Genomic DNA, 16,238 nt, shown 5'->3' with positions numbered 1-16,238 from the left:
TCTTCTAACTCCACGTTATTTTATATTGTTATATGACACTGTACTGATACAAAAATGCATTGGCCGGGAATCGAACCCGGGCCTGGCGAGAATTCTACCACAGAAGAGTATCCAGCCGGTCAGTGGGCATGGGAATGAATTCAGGAGGGGACGCAGAAGTAAAGACAGCTCCAGCGTACATCTTATTGCTGTGATTTGTATTAATTTGTGCTGGCTGACCTGAGCGCACTTTTGATATCCATGAGCTACTGAAATGAAATGGAGTAATGGAAATGCGTTGACCGGAATCGAACACGGGCCTCCCGCTTGGCACAGACGGAACTATCAATACGGAAGGATTAGGAATGTGTTGTTGGATTCTCAGTAACTGCGACGGTACGTCTGAAGCATGAGGTACCGGATTCGATTCCTGGTAAACGCATCTTCATTTGGTGCTTCAACACCACAAAGGCACGCGGGACAAAGTTTTTATTTCAACACGCCAATTTAGTTCGACCGACAGAGTGTACTGCCATAACTAAGTGACAAAAAGTGAACAAAATATTGTGGAAGATCGCGCAGAAAAATGATTGGAATGTTGTCAGTGACAAAATTGCTCCCCGTCGGGGAATCGAACCCCGGTCTCCCGCGTGACAGGCGGGGATACTCACCACTATACTAACGAGGAAGCGATCGAGGTTTGACTACAAATTATAGCAATCATATGCTACGAATTCAACATAGACGGTATAGGGTCGACTGCAAAGCAGTGTTTGGATGACTCGAGTCATGACTTGACTCGAGTCAGACTCGAGTCACCTTTTTCGTTTGACTTGACTTGACTCGAGTCACTTTGCTAAAATGACTTGGCTTGACTTGACTCGGCGTATCAGAAATATGGATTGACTCGTGATTCGGAGCAAAATTACCGAGTCAATTTCAAGTCATCAAGTAAAAATCACCTTATCTTGCATATGTTCAGATTGTTCGACAAACACTTGTGTAACCCATGAGAGCGACCGACCATTCAATGATCGCGCGTTTTACTGAGCCTTGAATATTTTCCCACAAATATATTGACCACAAACGAAGTGATCAGCTTACGTTGTCGTACACTAGTAGTAAAGTAATTTAATAGCAAAATATCTATTTCTGTTCTCTCTTCTTACCTTAACCGAACCTCTTGTTTTATTGAAATTGAAATCGAATTTAGTTTATATACTTCTCAACCATCGGCGCGGACTCGGATTGTATCATATCAATATGTATAAATGGGTACTGTATTGCATCCTATCAATTCGTTTCTCGATTCTCCATCTCGGCTGGTAACTAAAACGAGGCTATGCAATATACTTACGTAATTTTACAGTTCTACGTATATGTGAGCGATACAGCCCCTTATTGCATGTATATTTAACTCTATATTCGTTCATCTGTTATTCAGACACCTAGCGAAATGCAATGACGTAATCATGCTTCACACTTCAAAAAGGCAACTTGACTTGAATTATGACTTGACTCGTGACTTGACTCGACTTGACTCGAGTCACCTCCAAAAATCGAGTGATTTGACTTGACTCGAGTCACCTTCGAAAATCGATTGACTTGACTTGACCCGAGTCAAAATGTACAATGACTCGAAATGACTCGTGACTCGAAGGTAGTGACTTGATCCCAACACTGCGTGCAAAGTACCCATTGATATCTGAAACTAGTTCTAGATATCCCTGGGCTTGTATTTAAAACAAATGGTTGTTCAAAACACATAAAAAAAAATTGTGTGTTTTTGAGTTGTAAAGTCATACCATAATTGTATACTTTCCAAAAAACATGTTGTATGGGCTTTGAAAAAACCAAAACCTAAACAATAAAAAACATGTTTTAAACAAGAGCCATTTTTAATCGTGTTTGTTTTAAACTGATATTTGTTTTAAATGCATTGTCATTGTCATTGGTTTATTAGCAATTTTATCGTTTCAATACACCACAAAAATGCGATACAATGAAATGAATACAATGAAGATGTCGAAGCGACTTGGATTTGTCTATGGAATCAGACACCCACCTTGGCCTAGGCGATGTAAAGAGGAGGCATGCACACTGAATGAAAGTAAAGAAGACGGTATAGAAAAAGAATGCGACAAGAATAGGGCGGCATGTCATGGGAAGCGAGATCGATAGGTCAGTTGTGGTCCGGTAATCTTGAGAATGGACTGTATTTATTTAATAGTAATTGTTTGTATTTCGACTTGAATGTGGACATGCTCGTCGACTGTCGAATGACCGGCGGGATACTGTTCCACACATCAGGTCCGGCATATTTTATAGAGCGATGATCTTTTCGGTCGATCATATGATATTTGGACGACGTGGACGCGCGTGTGCTGTACTTGTGCGCTTTTGATTCCGAGGTAAAGAAGTCAACAACAAGTACAAAGTACGATAGCATGCTTCGGCATGATTTTCGAGATCATTTGTTGAATTTTCACGTTCCCTAAATCGTAATTGGTGGTATTTACGGATCTTCGATGTGTTGTGATATGTTGTGTGGCGAGATATACTTAAATAAAATTGCATTGGCCGGGAATCGAACCCGGGCCTCCCGCGTGGCAGGCGAGAATTCTACCACTGAACCACCAATGCGCCGCGACGGACGTGGAGTAGCATATTGGAATTTTACAAACCACTTGAACTAGGTTTGTTCGATACTCTAATTTTCAAGTTGCAATTTTCAAGCATATCGGAATAATGATAAAGGTTCAAACTAGGGATGGTGTGAACCTCTGAAAGGTTCAGGTTCGTGTGAACGCGAACCTTTTTGAAAGGTTCTGCGTGAACACGAACGTGAACCTCGTGACGTCATATTGCTAATTCCAACCCTATCTTCCAATGACGTGGTAGCCTATATTAATGTACTATACACGATACCAAGCGAAGACTCAGTCCACATAATGCCACAATGCTGAAGTACATATCGGCGTTTTAAACGTCGCTAAATATATCAACAGCGGTAATCAAAGTATATATTAATTGCGTAAAATCAATACATTCCGTTACTTTGCCAACAATTTCGACGAGGACTTACCAAGGAATATAAGCTTACGCCTTAACGGTCTTAGCCAGACCGGACAATGTGTTCGGAGTCTGAGTATTGCTACATTGATATTGAGCAGAGTGTACAACGGGTTTCAATATTCGCTACCGATACCACAAACAACAACAAGTTATGCAGCAGTAGCAAGCACCTTAATCGCACGGATTTGGTTTTAATGATACAGTAAAGATATGAAGTCAAGATTGACTCCCTACGCCCGTTCGATTTTTTACATCAGAAAACGATATCAATGTCATTGATTGGTTGAATAAGCATCATTCGCTGACTACGTATATCGCTCGTGATGTGTGATTGCGGGTCAAGCTCACAGCAGATAGTCACTAAATATTCACAAGCGGAAAGCTGGTTATTCCGTGAAAATTTTTGCAACAAAGCAACTAAAACTTTTAAGGTTGTCGAGGTGCATGGTGCATGCTCGTAAAGCGTTGATTTTTTATGCTGCCAGCACCATGCATGGAGTGGCCCGCAGTTGAAATGCAATAAATTTGAGCCAAAGATCTTATAATGGAGTGAAAATTACAATTTACCAAAAGGTTCACAGTGCAGAACCTACCAAGGTTCTGTTGTGAACGCAGCCAGACTGTTCTGAGTCAAGTGTACCTGTTTGATGCTGGTGTGATCAGACTAGATGACCTTCACGGTCTTATCGATCATTCCTATCTAATACCGAATACTGTGCACTGTGCACGCATATTTTCTGTACCACCATTACTGCCGTTTGTTATGTATTTTGGTTCGATGAAAATAAAGACTCTCTCTCTCTCTAAATTTCCGAAGTTCACACACAGAACGCGAACGTGAACCTCACGTTCACACCATCCCTAGTTCAAACTATTCCAATTGAACGATGCTGGCATACCTTTCAAAGTAACTTCACTCTTTACTGCCAATGCCTGTTTGTAACAGAGTCGTCTTGGACAAATTGTATTTTTGTACTTGAAAACTTGACAAAAAACTTAATCCCACCACTGGATGAATCCCTCTCTCTCGTTACTTTCAACCTTTTGAATACAGCAAATACAGTCATTTTGTGGGGATAATATAGCTCTTATGCTTTAACAGTACACAGACATGCTAGCTCCGGCAGTAACGAAGTACCTTTCGAAGTATTCATGTAGGTTTTGCCTACTTTCACTACTTTCTCAATTGGTTTTGTTTCCGATTACTTCCAATTCTATTTGACCAGTTTTGTGGATCAAACTACTTGCTTTTAAGGTGTTGGGGTGTCTAAAGCAGAAAGTAGTTTTCGTATGTGTTTGGGTCACCTTTATGTACGAAATCGTAAAAGAACGGTGTGAAATAGCCATCGAGGTAACACCACTAATATACTTTTTGTAACTACTTACTTCAATAAGCCATTACAGGAATATTCAGTACCGCAAATCATCATTGATAGGTACTTCCTCTCTGTTTGTGGTTTGGCATGAGTCGATTATATTCACACGAGAATTGCTAAACTGGCGTGAATGTATAATTGTATATTATACAAGCATATTCTATGAAAACAGTTATTGTTTACGAGATATCTACCTAGTCTAACCAATTAGCCGTATGAGCATATGAAATCTTTCTGGTCTGAAAAGGGAACGCGACGCGGGCTACATACAGCACGCGGTAGCGAACTACCACCTGTACGAGATAATCGCCTATATATTAGCACCGCGTGCCTCATATGCTTGTACATCGAGATCGTATATTGTTTATTTCAATATCGTAAAAAGATTCATAGGAAAAAACATGAATGTAAAATTTAAGTCTAGTCTTCGATTGTCATCATAGCAATGCACTTATAAAATGAAACAGAATCATTCATAGTCCTGTTATAACGCCGATGCGAAGTCTCAATGTTGTGATACTATTTCGGCAATAGAACAATAATAGGAGCACCAACAGCGCCAGATATGACGGGTATCTTCCTGTAACTTTCTTGTATAGAACTTTCTTGCTATTGCGTCAGTTGATCCAGCGAGTTGGCATGGGAAGGCATTCAGGAGGAGGCGCGCAAGTAAAGTCAGCTCCAGCGTACCTCTCATTGCTGAGATTGGTGTTAATTTGGGCCTTCTGCTCATGGCGCACTTTCGATATCCATGGGCTACTACTTTTTGGGCGCATAAGAGTACTTGCTGGACGATAATTAACGCTGTCATGTGAAACATTTCCTCGCGGTCTCCAATTGTTCCGTTTTGAAATTGATCTTTTGCCCATCTTGATCGGTCGCGTATATCTCAAAACTGCTCCTTCGATATGAGCAATATACCGATTCCACCCGATATATATAGGAGACAACCTTATCAGCCTAAGCCGGAGCTGGATAGAAATGCGACAATGGTAATGGGAAGCGGAGTTGATTATTTGCTTAATCTGTCTGAATAATCCAATTGATAAGTATAGAAAGCGCGTGTCCGTTCCATGATAGAAATTTCATCATTTTAATTAATACGTAAGTGAACAATACTGGATGCATTCTCGAAGTGATTCTCGCTGTCAACAAAATGAACTGATTACAGTCATATGATGCGTTGTCGTCGTTATCTGGCGCTCGATCTGTTATACAATGAGGAATCGAAATTACGAGAATTGTATGGATATTTTCCAGTACATAAACATTATAATAGGCCTATATAATAATAATGATTATATATTCACGGTAAAAATGGTATATACACAATAAATCCGCGGAGCAACCTGTCCACTATAGAATACATTCTCGACTGTCGTCATCTCCAATCGCCATGCATTGGGTCTCGTCATATTTTAACTTGTGATATCTTTTGCAGTCATGATATCCGGAAATGGCAGCAAAATCCATCGGTATAGCAATACGGATATGCTGAGGGCAGGGTGAGATCGATATGATTCTGGGTAGGGTCGACTGGTATGTTCGGTAGGGGTAAATATCGCAATTTAACTCAGCATAATACAAATAAGGGAAATTTGGAATATCAATATGATAACGGGGGTAAGCGGACGGTTCCGTATGGATGCTTGCATAGAGTTCCAAATGACAGGACCAAGTCGGAATAACGAGTTTACGAGACCATTTGTTATATATTCTCATGGTGCCTGAATTGCAATCGATAATATTCTTCTAACTCCACGTTATTTTATATTGTTATATGACACTGTACTGATACAAAAATGCATTGGCCGGGAATCGAACCCGGGCCTGGCGAGAATTCTACCACAGAAGAGTATCCAGCCGGTCAGTGGGCATGGGAATGAATTCAGGAGGGGACGCAGAAGTAAAGACAGCTCCAGCGTACATCTTATTGCTGTGATTTGTATTAATTTGTGCTGGCTGACCTGAGCGCACTTTTGATATCCATGAGCTACTGAAATGAAATGGAGTAATGGAAATGCGTTGACCGGAATCGAACACGGGCCTCCCGCTTGGCACAGACGGAACTATCAATACGGAAGGATTAGGAATGTGTTGTTGGATTCTCAGTAACTGCGACGGTACGTCTGAAGCATGAGGTACCGGATTCGATTCCTGGTAAACGCATCTTCATTTGGTGCTTCAACACCACAAAGGCACGCGGGACAAAGTTTTTATTTCAACACGCCAATTTAGTTCGACCGACAGAGTGTACTGCCATAACTAAGTGACAAAAAGTGAACAAAATATTGTGGAAGATCGCGCAGAAAAATGATTGGAATGTTGTCAGTGACAAAATTGCTCCCCGTCGGGGAATCGAACCCCGGTCTCCCGCGTGACAGGCGGGGATACTCACCACTATACTAACGAGGAAGCGATCGAGGTTTGACTACAAATTATAGCAATCATATGCTACGAATTCAACATAGACGGTATAGGGTCGACTGCAAAGCAGTGTTTGGATGACTCGAGTCATGACTTGACTCGAGTCAGACTCGAGTCACCTTTTTCGTTTGACTTGACTTGACTCGAGTCACTTTGCTAAAATGACTTGGCTTGACTTGACTCGGCGTATCAGAAATATGGATTGACTCGTGATTCGGAGCAAAATTACCGAGTCAATTTCAAGTCATCAAGTAAAAATCACCTTATCTTGCATATGTTCAGATTGTTCGACAAACACTTGTGTAACCCATGAGAGCGACCGACCATTCAATGATCGCGCGTTTTACTGAGCCTTGAATATTTTCCCACAAATATATTGACCACAAACGAAGTGATCAGCTTACGTTGTCGTACACTAGTAGTAAAGTAATTTAATAGCAAAATATCTATTTCTGTTCTCTCTTCTTACATTAACCGAACCTCTTGTTTTATTGAAATTGAAATCGAATTTAGTTTATATACTTCTCAACCATCGGCGCGGACTCGGATTGTATCATATCAATATGTATAAATGGGTACTGTATTGCATCCTATCAATTCGTTTCTCGATTCTCCATCTCGGCTGGTAACTAAAACGAGGCTATGCAATATACTTACGTAATTTTACAGTTCTACGTATATGTGAGCGATACAGCCCCTTATTGCATGTATATTTAACTCTATATTCGTTCATCTGTTATTCAGACACCTAGCGAAATGCAATGACGTAATCATGCTTCACACTTCAAAAAGGCAACTTGACTTGAATTATGACTTGACTCGTGACTTGACTCGACTTGACTCGAGTCACCTCCAAAAATCGAGTGATTTGACTTGACTCGAGTCACCTTCGAAAATCGATTGACTTGACTTGACCCGAGTCAAAATGTACAATGACTCGAAATGACTCGTGACTCGAAGGTAGTGACTTGATCCCAACACTGCGTGCAAAGTACCCATTGATATCTGAAACTAGTTCTAGATATCCCTGGGCTTGTATTTAAAACAAATGGTTGTTCAAAACACATAAAAAAAAATTGTGTGTTTTTGAGTTGTAAAGTCATACCATAATTGTATACTTTCCAAACAACATGTTGTATGGGCTTTGAAAAAACCAAAACCTAAACAAAAAAAACATGTTTTAAACAAGAGCCATTTTTAATCGTGTTTGTTTTAAACTGATATTTGTTTTAAATGCATTGTCATTGTCATTGGTTTATTAGCAATTTTATCGTTTCAATACACCACAAAAATGCGATACAATGAAATGAATACAATGAAGATGTCGAAGCGACTTGGATTTGTCTATGGAATCAGACACCCACCTTGGCCTAGGCGATGTAAAGAGGAGGCATGCACACTGAATGAAAGTAAAGAAGACGGTATAGAAAAAGAATGCGACAAGAATAGGGCGGCATGTCATGGGAAGCGAGATCGATAGGTCAGTTGTGGTCCGGTAATCTTGAGAATGGACTGTATTTATTTAATAGTAATTGTTTGTATTTCGACTTGAATGTGGACATGCTCGTCGACTGTCGAATGACCGGCGGGATACTGTTCCACACATCAGGTCCGGCATATTTTATAGAGCGATGATCTTTTCGGTCGATCATATGATATTTGGACGACGTGGACGCGCGTGTGCTGTACTTGTGCGCTTTTGATTCCGAGGTAAAGAAGTCAACAACAAGTACAAAGTACGATAGCATGCTTCGGCATGATTTTCGAGATCATTTGTTGAATTTTCACGTTCCCTAAATCGTAATTGGTGGTATTTACGGATCTTCGATGTGTTGCGACCATTCAATGATCGCGCGTTTTACTGAGCCTTGAATATTTTCCCACAAATATATTGACCACAAACGAAGTGATCAGCTTACGTTGTCGTACACTAGTAGTAAAGTAATTTAATAGCAAAATATCTATTTCTGTTCTCTCTTCTTACCTTAACCGAACCTCTTGTTTTATTGAAATTGAAATCGAATTTAGTTTATATACTTCTCAACCATCGGCGCGGACTCGGATTGTATCATATCAATATGTATAAATGGGTACTGTATTGCATCCTATCAATTCGTTTCTCGATTCTCCATCTCGGCTGGTAACTAAAACGAGGCTATGCAATATACTTACGTAATTTTACAGTTCTACGTATATGTGAGCGATACAGCCCCTTATTGCATGTATATTTAACTCTATATTCGTTCATCTGTTATTCAGACACCTAGCGAAATGCAATGACGTAATCATGCTTCACACTTCAAAAAGGCAACTTGACTTGAATTATGACTTGACTCGTGACTTGACTCGACTTGACTCGAGTCACCTCCAAAAATCGAGTGATTTGACTTGACTCGAGTCACCTTCGAAAATCGATTGACTTGACTTGACCCGAGTCAAAATGTACAATGACTCGAAATGACTCGTGACTCGAAGGTAGTGACTTGATCCCAACACTGCGTGCAAAGTACCCATTGATATCTGAAACTAGTTCTAGATATCCCTGGGCTTGTATTTAAAACAAATGGTTGTTCAAAACACATAAAAAAAAATTGTGTGTTTTTGAGTTGTAAAGTCATACCATAATTGTATACTTTCCAAACAACATGTTGTATGGGCTTTGAAAAAACCAAAACCTAAACAATAAAAAACATGTTTTAAACAAGAGCCATTTTTAATCGTGTTTGTTTTAAACTGATATTTGTTTTAAATGCATTGTCATTGTCATTGGTTTATTAGCAATTTTATCGTTTCAATACACCACAAAAATGCGATACAATGAAATGAATACAATGAAGATGTCGAAGCGACTTGGATTTGTCTATGGAATCAGACACCCACCTTGGCCTAGGCGATGTAAAGAGGAGGCATGCACACTGAATGAAAGTAAAGAAGACGGTATAGAAAAAGAATGCGACAAGAATAGGGCGGCATGTCATGGGAAGCGAGATCGATAGGTCAGTTGTGGTCCGGTAATCTTGAGAATGGACTGTATTTATTTAATAGTAATTGTTTGTATTTCGACTTGAATGTGGACATGCTCGTCGACTGTCGAATGACCGGCGGGATACTGTTCCACACATCAGGTCCGGCATATTTTATAGAGCGATGATCTTTTCGGTCGATCATATGATATTTGGACGACGTGGACGCGCGTGTGCTGTACTTGTGCGCTTTTGATTCCGAGGTAAAGAAGTCAACAACAAGTACAAAGTACGATAGCATGCTTCGGCATGATTTTCGAGATCATTTGTTGAATTTTCACGTTCCCTAAATCGTAATTGGTGGTATTTACGGATCTTCGATGTGTTGTGATATGTTGTGTGGCGAGATATACTTAAATAAAATTGCATTGGCCGGGAATCGAACCCGGGCCTCCCGCGTGGCAGGCGAGAATTCTACCACTGAACCACCAATGCGCCGCGACGGACGTGGAGTAGCATATTGGAATTTTACAAACCACTTGAACTAGGTTTGTTCGATACTCTAATTTTCAAGTTGCAATTTTCAAGCATATCGGAATAATGATAAAGGTTCAAACTAGGGATGGTGTGAACCTCTGAAAGGTTCAGGTTCGTGTGAACGCGAACCTTTTTGAAAGGTTCTGCGTGAACACGAACGTGAACCTCGTGACGTCATATTGCTAATTCCAACCCTATCTTCCAATGACGTGATAGCCTATATTAATGTACTATACACGATACCAAGCGAAGACTCAGTCCACATAATGCCACAATGCTGAAGTACATATCGGCGTTTTAAACGTCGCTAAATATATCAACAGCGGTAATCAAAGTATATATTAATTGCGTAAAATCAATACATTCCGTTACTTTGCCAACAATTTCGACGAGGACTTACCAAGGAATATAAGCTTACGCCTTAACGGTCTTAGCCAGACCGGACAATGTGTTCGGAGTCTGAGTATTGCTACATTGATATTGAGCAGAGTGTACAACGGGTTTCAATATTCGCTACCGATACCACAAACAACAACAAGTTATGCAGCAGTAGCAAGCACCTTAATCGCACGGATTTGGTTTTAATGATACAGTAAAGATATGAAGTCAAGATTGACTCCCTACGCCCGTTCGATTTTTTACATCAGAAAACGATATCAATGTCATTGATTGGTTGAATAAGCATCATTCGCTGACTACGTATATCGCTCGTGATGTGTGATTGCGGGTCAAGCTCACAGCAGATAGTCACTAAATATTCACAAGCGGAAAGCTGGTTATTCCGTGAAAATTTTTGCAACAAAGCAACTAAAACTTTCAAGGTTGTCGAGGTGCATGGTGCATGCTCGTAAAGCGTTGATTTTTTATGCTGCCAGCACCATGCATGGAGTGGCCCGCAGTTGAAATGCAATAAATTTGAGCCAAAGATCTTATAATGGAGTGAAAATTACAATTTACCAAAAGGTTCACAGTGCAGAACCTACCAAGGTTCTGTTGTGAACACGAACCTCTAAATTTCCGAAGTTCACACACAGAACGCGAACGTGAACTTCACGTTCACACCATCCCTAGTTCAAGCTATTCCAATTGAACGATGCTGGCATACCTTTCAAAGTAACTTCACTCTTTACTGCCAATGCCTGTTTGTAACAGAGTCGTCTTGGACAAATTGTATTTTTGTACTTGAAAACTTGACAAAAAACTTAATCCCACCACTGGATGAATCCCTCTCTCTCGTTACTTTCAACCTTTTGAATACAGCAAATTCAGTCATTTTGTGGGGATAATATAGCTCTTATGCTTTAACAGTACACAGACATGCTAGCTCCGGCAGTAACGAAGTACCTTTCGAAGTATTCATGTAGGTTTTGCCTACTTTCACTACTTTCTCAATTGGTTTTGTTTCCGATTACTTCCAATTCTATTTGACCAGTTTTGTGGATCAAACTACTTGCTTTTAAGGTGTTGGGGTGTCTAAAGCAGAAAGTAGTTTTCGTATGTGTTTGGGTCACCTTTATGTACGAAATCGTAAAAGAACAGTGTGAAATAGCCATCGAGGTAACACCACTAATATACTTTTTGTAACTACTTACTTCAATAAGCCATTACAGGAATATTCAGTACCGCAAATCATCATTGATAGGTACTTCCTCTCTGTTTGTGGTTTGGCATGAGTCGATTATATTCACACGAGAATTGCTAAACTGGCGTGAATGTATAATTGTATATTATACAAGCATATTCTATGAAAACAGTTATTGTTTACGAGATATCTACCTAGTCTAACCAATTAGCCGTATGAGCATATGAAATCTTTCTGGTCTGAAAAGGGAACGCGACGCGGGCTACATACAGCACGCGGTAGCGAACTACCACCTGTACGAGATAATCGCCTATATATTAGCACCGCGTGCCTCATATGCTTGTACATCGAGATCGTATATTGTTTATTTCAATATCGTAAAAAGATTCATAGGAAAAAACATGAATGTAAAATTTAAGTCTAGTCTTCGATTGTCATCATAGCAATGCACTTATAAAATGAAACAGAATCATTCATAGTCCTGTTATAACGCCGATGCGAAGTCTCAATGTTGTGATACTATTTCGGCAATAGAACAATAATAGGAGCACCAACAGCGCCAGATATGACGGGTATCTTCCTGTAACTTTCTTGTATAGAACTTTCTTGCTATTGCGTCAGTTGATCCAGCGAGTTGGCATGGGAAGGCATTCAGGAGGAGGCGCGCAAGTAAAGTCAGCTCCAGCGTACCTCTCATTGCTGAGATTGGTGTTAATTTGGGCCTTCTGCTCATGGCGCACTTTCGATATCCATGGGCTACTACTTTTTGGGCGCATAAGAGTACTTGCTGGACGATAATTAACGCTGTCATGTGAAACATTTCCTCGCGGTCTCCAATTGTTCCGTTTTGAAATTGATCTTTTGCCCATCTTGATCGGTCGCGTATATCTCAAAACTGCTCCTTCGATATGAGCAATATACCGATTCCACCCGATATATATAGGAGACAACCTTATCAGCCTAAGCCGGAGCTGGATAGAAATGCGACAATGGTAATGGGAAGCGGAGTTGATTATTTGCTTAATCTGTCTGAATAATCCAATTGATAAGTATAGAAAGCGCGTGTCCGTTCCATGATAGAAATTTCATCATTTTAATTAATACGTAAGTGAACAATACTGGATGCATTCTCGAAGTGATTCTCGCTGTCAACAAAATGAACTGATTACAGTCATATGATGCGTTGTCGTCGTTATCTGGCGCTCGATCTGTTATACAATGAGGAATCGAAATTACGAGAATTGTAGGGCGATTTTCCAGTACATAAACATTATAATAGGCCTATATAATAATAATGATTATATATTCACGGTAAAAATGGTATATACACAATAAATCCGCGGAGCAACCTGTCCACTATAGAATACATTCTCGACTGTCGTCATCTCCAATCGCCATGCATTGGGTCTCGTCATATTTTAACTTGTGATATCTTTTGCAGTCATGATATCCGGAAATGGCAGCAAAATCCATCGGTATAGCAATACGGATATGCTGAGGGCAGGGTGAGATCGATATGATTCTGGGTAGGGTCGACTGGTATGTTCGGTAGGGGTAAATATCGCAATTTAACTCAGCATAACACAAATAAGGGAAATTTGGAATATCAATATGATAACGGGGGTAAGCGGACGGTTCCGTATGGATGCTTGTATAGAGTTCCAAATGACAGGACCAAGTCGGAATAACGAGTTTACGAGACCATTTGTTATATATTCTCATGGTGCCTGAATTGCAATCGATAATATTCTTCTAACTCCACGTTATTTTATATTGTTATATGACACTGTACTGATACAAAAATGCATTGGCCGGGAATCGAACCCGGGCCTGGCGAGAATTCTACCACAGAAGAGTATCCAGCCGGTCAGTGGGCATGGGAATGAATTCAGGAGGGGACGCAGAAGTAAAGACAGCTCCAGCGTACATCTTATTGCTGTGATTTGTATTAATTTGTGCTGGCTGACCTGAGCGCACTTTTGATATCCATGAGCTACTGAAATGAAATGGAGTAATGGAAATGCGTTGACCGGAATCGAACACGGGCCTCCCGCTTGGCACAGACGGAACTATCAATACGGAAGGATTAGGAATGTGTTGTTGGATTCTCAGTAACTGCGACGGTACGTCTGAAGCATGAGGTACCGGATTCGATTCCTGGTAAACGCATCTTCATTTGGTGCTTCAACACCACAAAGGCACGCGGGACAAAGTTTTTATTTCAACACGCCAATTTAGTTCGACCGACAGAGTGTACTGCCATAACTAAGTGACAAAAAGTGAACAAAATATTGTGGAAGATCGCGCAGAAAAATGATTGGAATGTTGTCAGTGACAAAATTGCTCCCCGTCGGGGAATCGAACCCCGGTCTCCCGCGTGACAGGCGGGGATACTCACCACTATACTAACGAGGAAGCGATCGAGGTTTGACTACAAATTATAGCAATCATATGCTACGAATTCAACATAGACGGTATAGGGTCGACTGCAAAGCAGTGTTTGGATGACTCGAGTCATGACTTGACTCGAGTCAGACTCGAGTCACCTTTTTCGTTTGACTTGACTTGACTCGAGTCACTTTGCTAAAATGACTTGGCTTGACTTGACTCGGCGTATCAGAAATATGGATTGACTCGTGATTCGGAGCAAAATTACCGAGTCAATTTCAAGTCATCAAGTAAAAATCACCTTATCTTGCATATGTTCAGATTGTTCGACAAACACTTGTGTAACCCATGAGAGCGACCGACCATTCAATGATCGCGCGTTTTACTGAGCCTTGAATATTTTCCCACAAATATATTGACCACAAACGAAGTGATCAGCTTACGTTGTCGTACACTAGTAGTAAAGTAATTTAATAGCAAAATATCTATTTCTGTTCTCTCTTCTTACCTTAACCGAACCTCTTGTTTTATTGAAATTGAAATCGAATTTAGTTTATATACTTCTCAACCATCGGCGCGGACTCGGATTGTATCATATCAATATGTATAAATGGGTACTGTATTGCATCCTATCAATTCGTTTCTCGATTCTCCATCTCGGCTGGTAACTAAAACGAGGCTATGCAATATACTTACGTAATTTTACAGTTCATACTATATGTGAGCGATACAGCCCCTTATTGCATGTATATTTAACTCTATATTCGTTCATCTGTTATTCAGACACCTAGCGAAATGCAATGACGTAATCATGCTTCACACTTCAAAAAGGCAACTTGACTTGAATTATGACTTGACTCGTGACTTGACTCGACTTGACTCGAGTCACCTCCAAAAATCGAGTGATTTGACTTGACTCGAGTCACCTTCGAAAATCGATTGACTTGACTTGACCCGAGTCAAAATGTACAATGACTCGAAATGACTCGTGACTCGAAGGTAGTGACTTGATCCCAACACTGCGTGCAAAGTACCCATTGATATCTGAAACTAGTTCTAGATATCCCTGGGCTTGTATTTAAAACAAATGGTTGTTCAAAACACATAAAAAAAAATTGTGTGTTTTTGAGTTGTAAAGTCATACCATAATTGTATACTTTCCAAAAAACATGTTGTATGGGCTTTGAAAAAACCAAAACCTAAACAATAAAAAACATGTTTTAAACAAGAGCCATTTTTAATCGTGTTTGTTTTAAACTGATATTTGTTTTAAATGCATTGTCATTGTCATTGGTTTATTAGCAATTTTATCGTTTCAATACACCACAAAAATGCGATACAATGAAATGAATACAATGAAGATGTCGAAGCGACTTGGATTTGTCTATGGAATCAGACACCCACCTTGGCCTAGGCGATGTAAAGAGGAGGCATGCACACTGAATGAAAGTAAAGAAGACGGTATAGAAAAAGAATGCGACAAGAATAGGGCGGCATGTCATGGGAAGCGAGATCGATAGGTCAGTTGTGGTCCGGTAATCTTGAGAATGGACTGTATTTATTTAATAGTAATTGTTTGTATTTCGACTTGAATGTGGACATGCTCGTCGACTGTCGAATGACCGGCGGGATACTGTTCCACACATCAGGTCCGGCATATTTTATAGAGCGATGATCTTTTCGGTCGATCATATGATATTTGGACGACGTGGACGCGCGTGTGCTGTACTTGTGCGCTTTTGATTCCGAGGTAAAGAAGTCAACAACAAGTACAAAGTACGATAGCATGCTTCGGCATGATTTTCGAGATCATTTGTTGAATTTTCACGTTCCCTAAATCGTAATTGGTGGTATTTACGGATCTTCGATGTGTTGTGATATGTTGTGTGGCGAGATATACTTAAATAAAAT

The 16,238-nt window shown here is 40.2% G+C and overlaps 5 non-coding genes across 5 annotated transcripts; all 5 read right to left on the bottom strand.

The window, feature by feature from the left end:
* Nucleotides 1–595: 595 nt before the first annotated feature.
* Trnad-guc (transfer RNA aspartic acid (anticodon GUC)) lies at nt 596–667 on the bottom strand. The gene has a single exon. It is a non-coding gene; the product is annotated as a tRNA-Asp (tRNA).
* Nucleotides 668–2,551: 1,884 nt separating this feature from the next.
* On the bottom strand, nt 2,552–2,622 carry Trnag-gcc (transfer RNA glycine (anticodon GCC)). The gene has a single exon. It is a non-coding gene; the product is annotated as a tRNA-Gly (tRNA).
* Nucleotides 2,623–6,773: 4,151 nt separating this feature from the next.
* On the bottom strand, nt 6,774–6,845 carry Trnad-guc (transfer RNA aspartic acid (anticodon GUC)). The gene has a single exon. It is a non-coding gene; the product is annotated as a tRNA-Asp (tRNA).
* A 3,399-nt stretch (nt 6,846–10,244) lies between these two features.
* Trnag-gcc (transfer RNA glycine (anticodon GCC)) lies at nt 10,245–10,315 on the bottom strand. The gene has a single exon. It is a non-coding gene; the product is annotated as a tRNA-Gly (tRNA).
* A 3,967-nt stretch (nt 10,316–14,282) lies between these two features.
* Trnad-guc (transfer RNA aspartic acid (anticodon GUC)) lies at nt 14,283–14,354 on the bottom strand. Its single transcript has one exon. It is a non-coding gene; the product is annotated as a tRNA-Asp (tRNA).
* Nucleotides 14,355–16,238: the final 1,884 nt, after the last annotated feature.

The sequence above is a fragment of the Botryllus schlosseri genome, chromosome 10 (assembly GCF_051294905.1).
Source record: "Botryllus schlosseri isolate E-star chromosome 10, Bs_hap1, whole genome shotgun sequence".
Taxonomy (NCBI): domain Eukaryota; kingdom Metazoa; phylum Chordata; class Ascidiacea; order Stolidobranchia; family Styelidae; genus Botryllus; species Botryllus schlosseri.
Note: the sequence above shows the minus strand (reverse complement) of the source record. Positions and strands in the feature narration are given on the sequence as shown.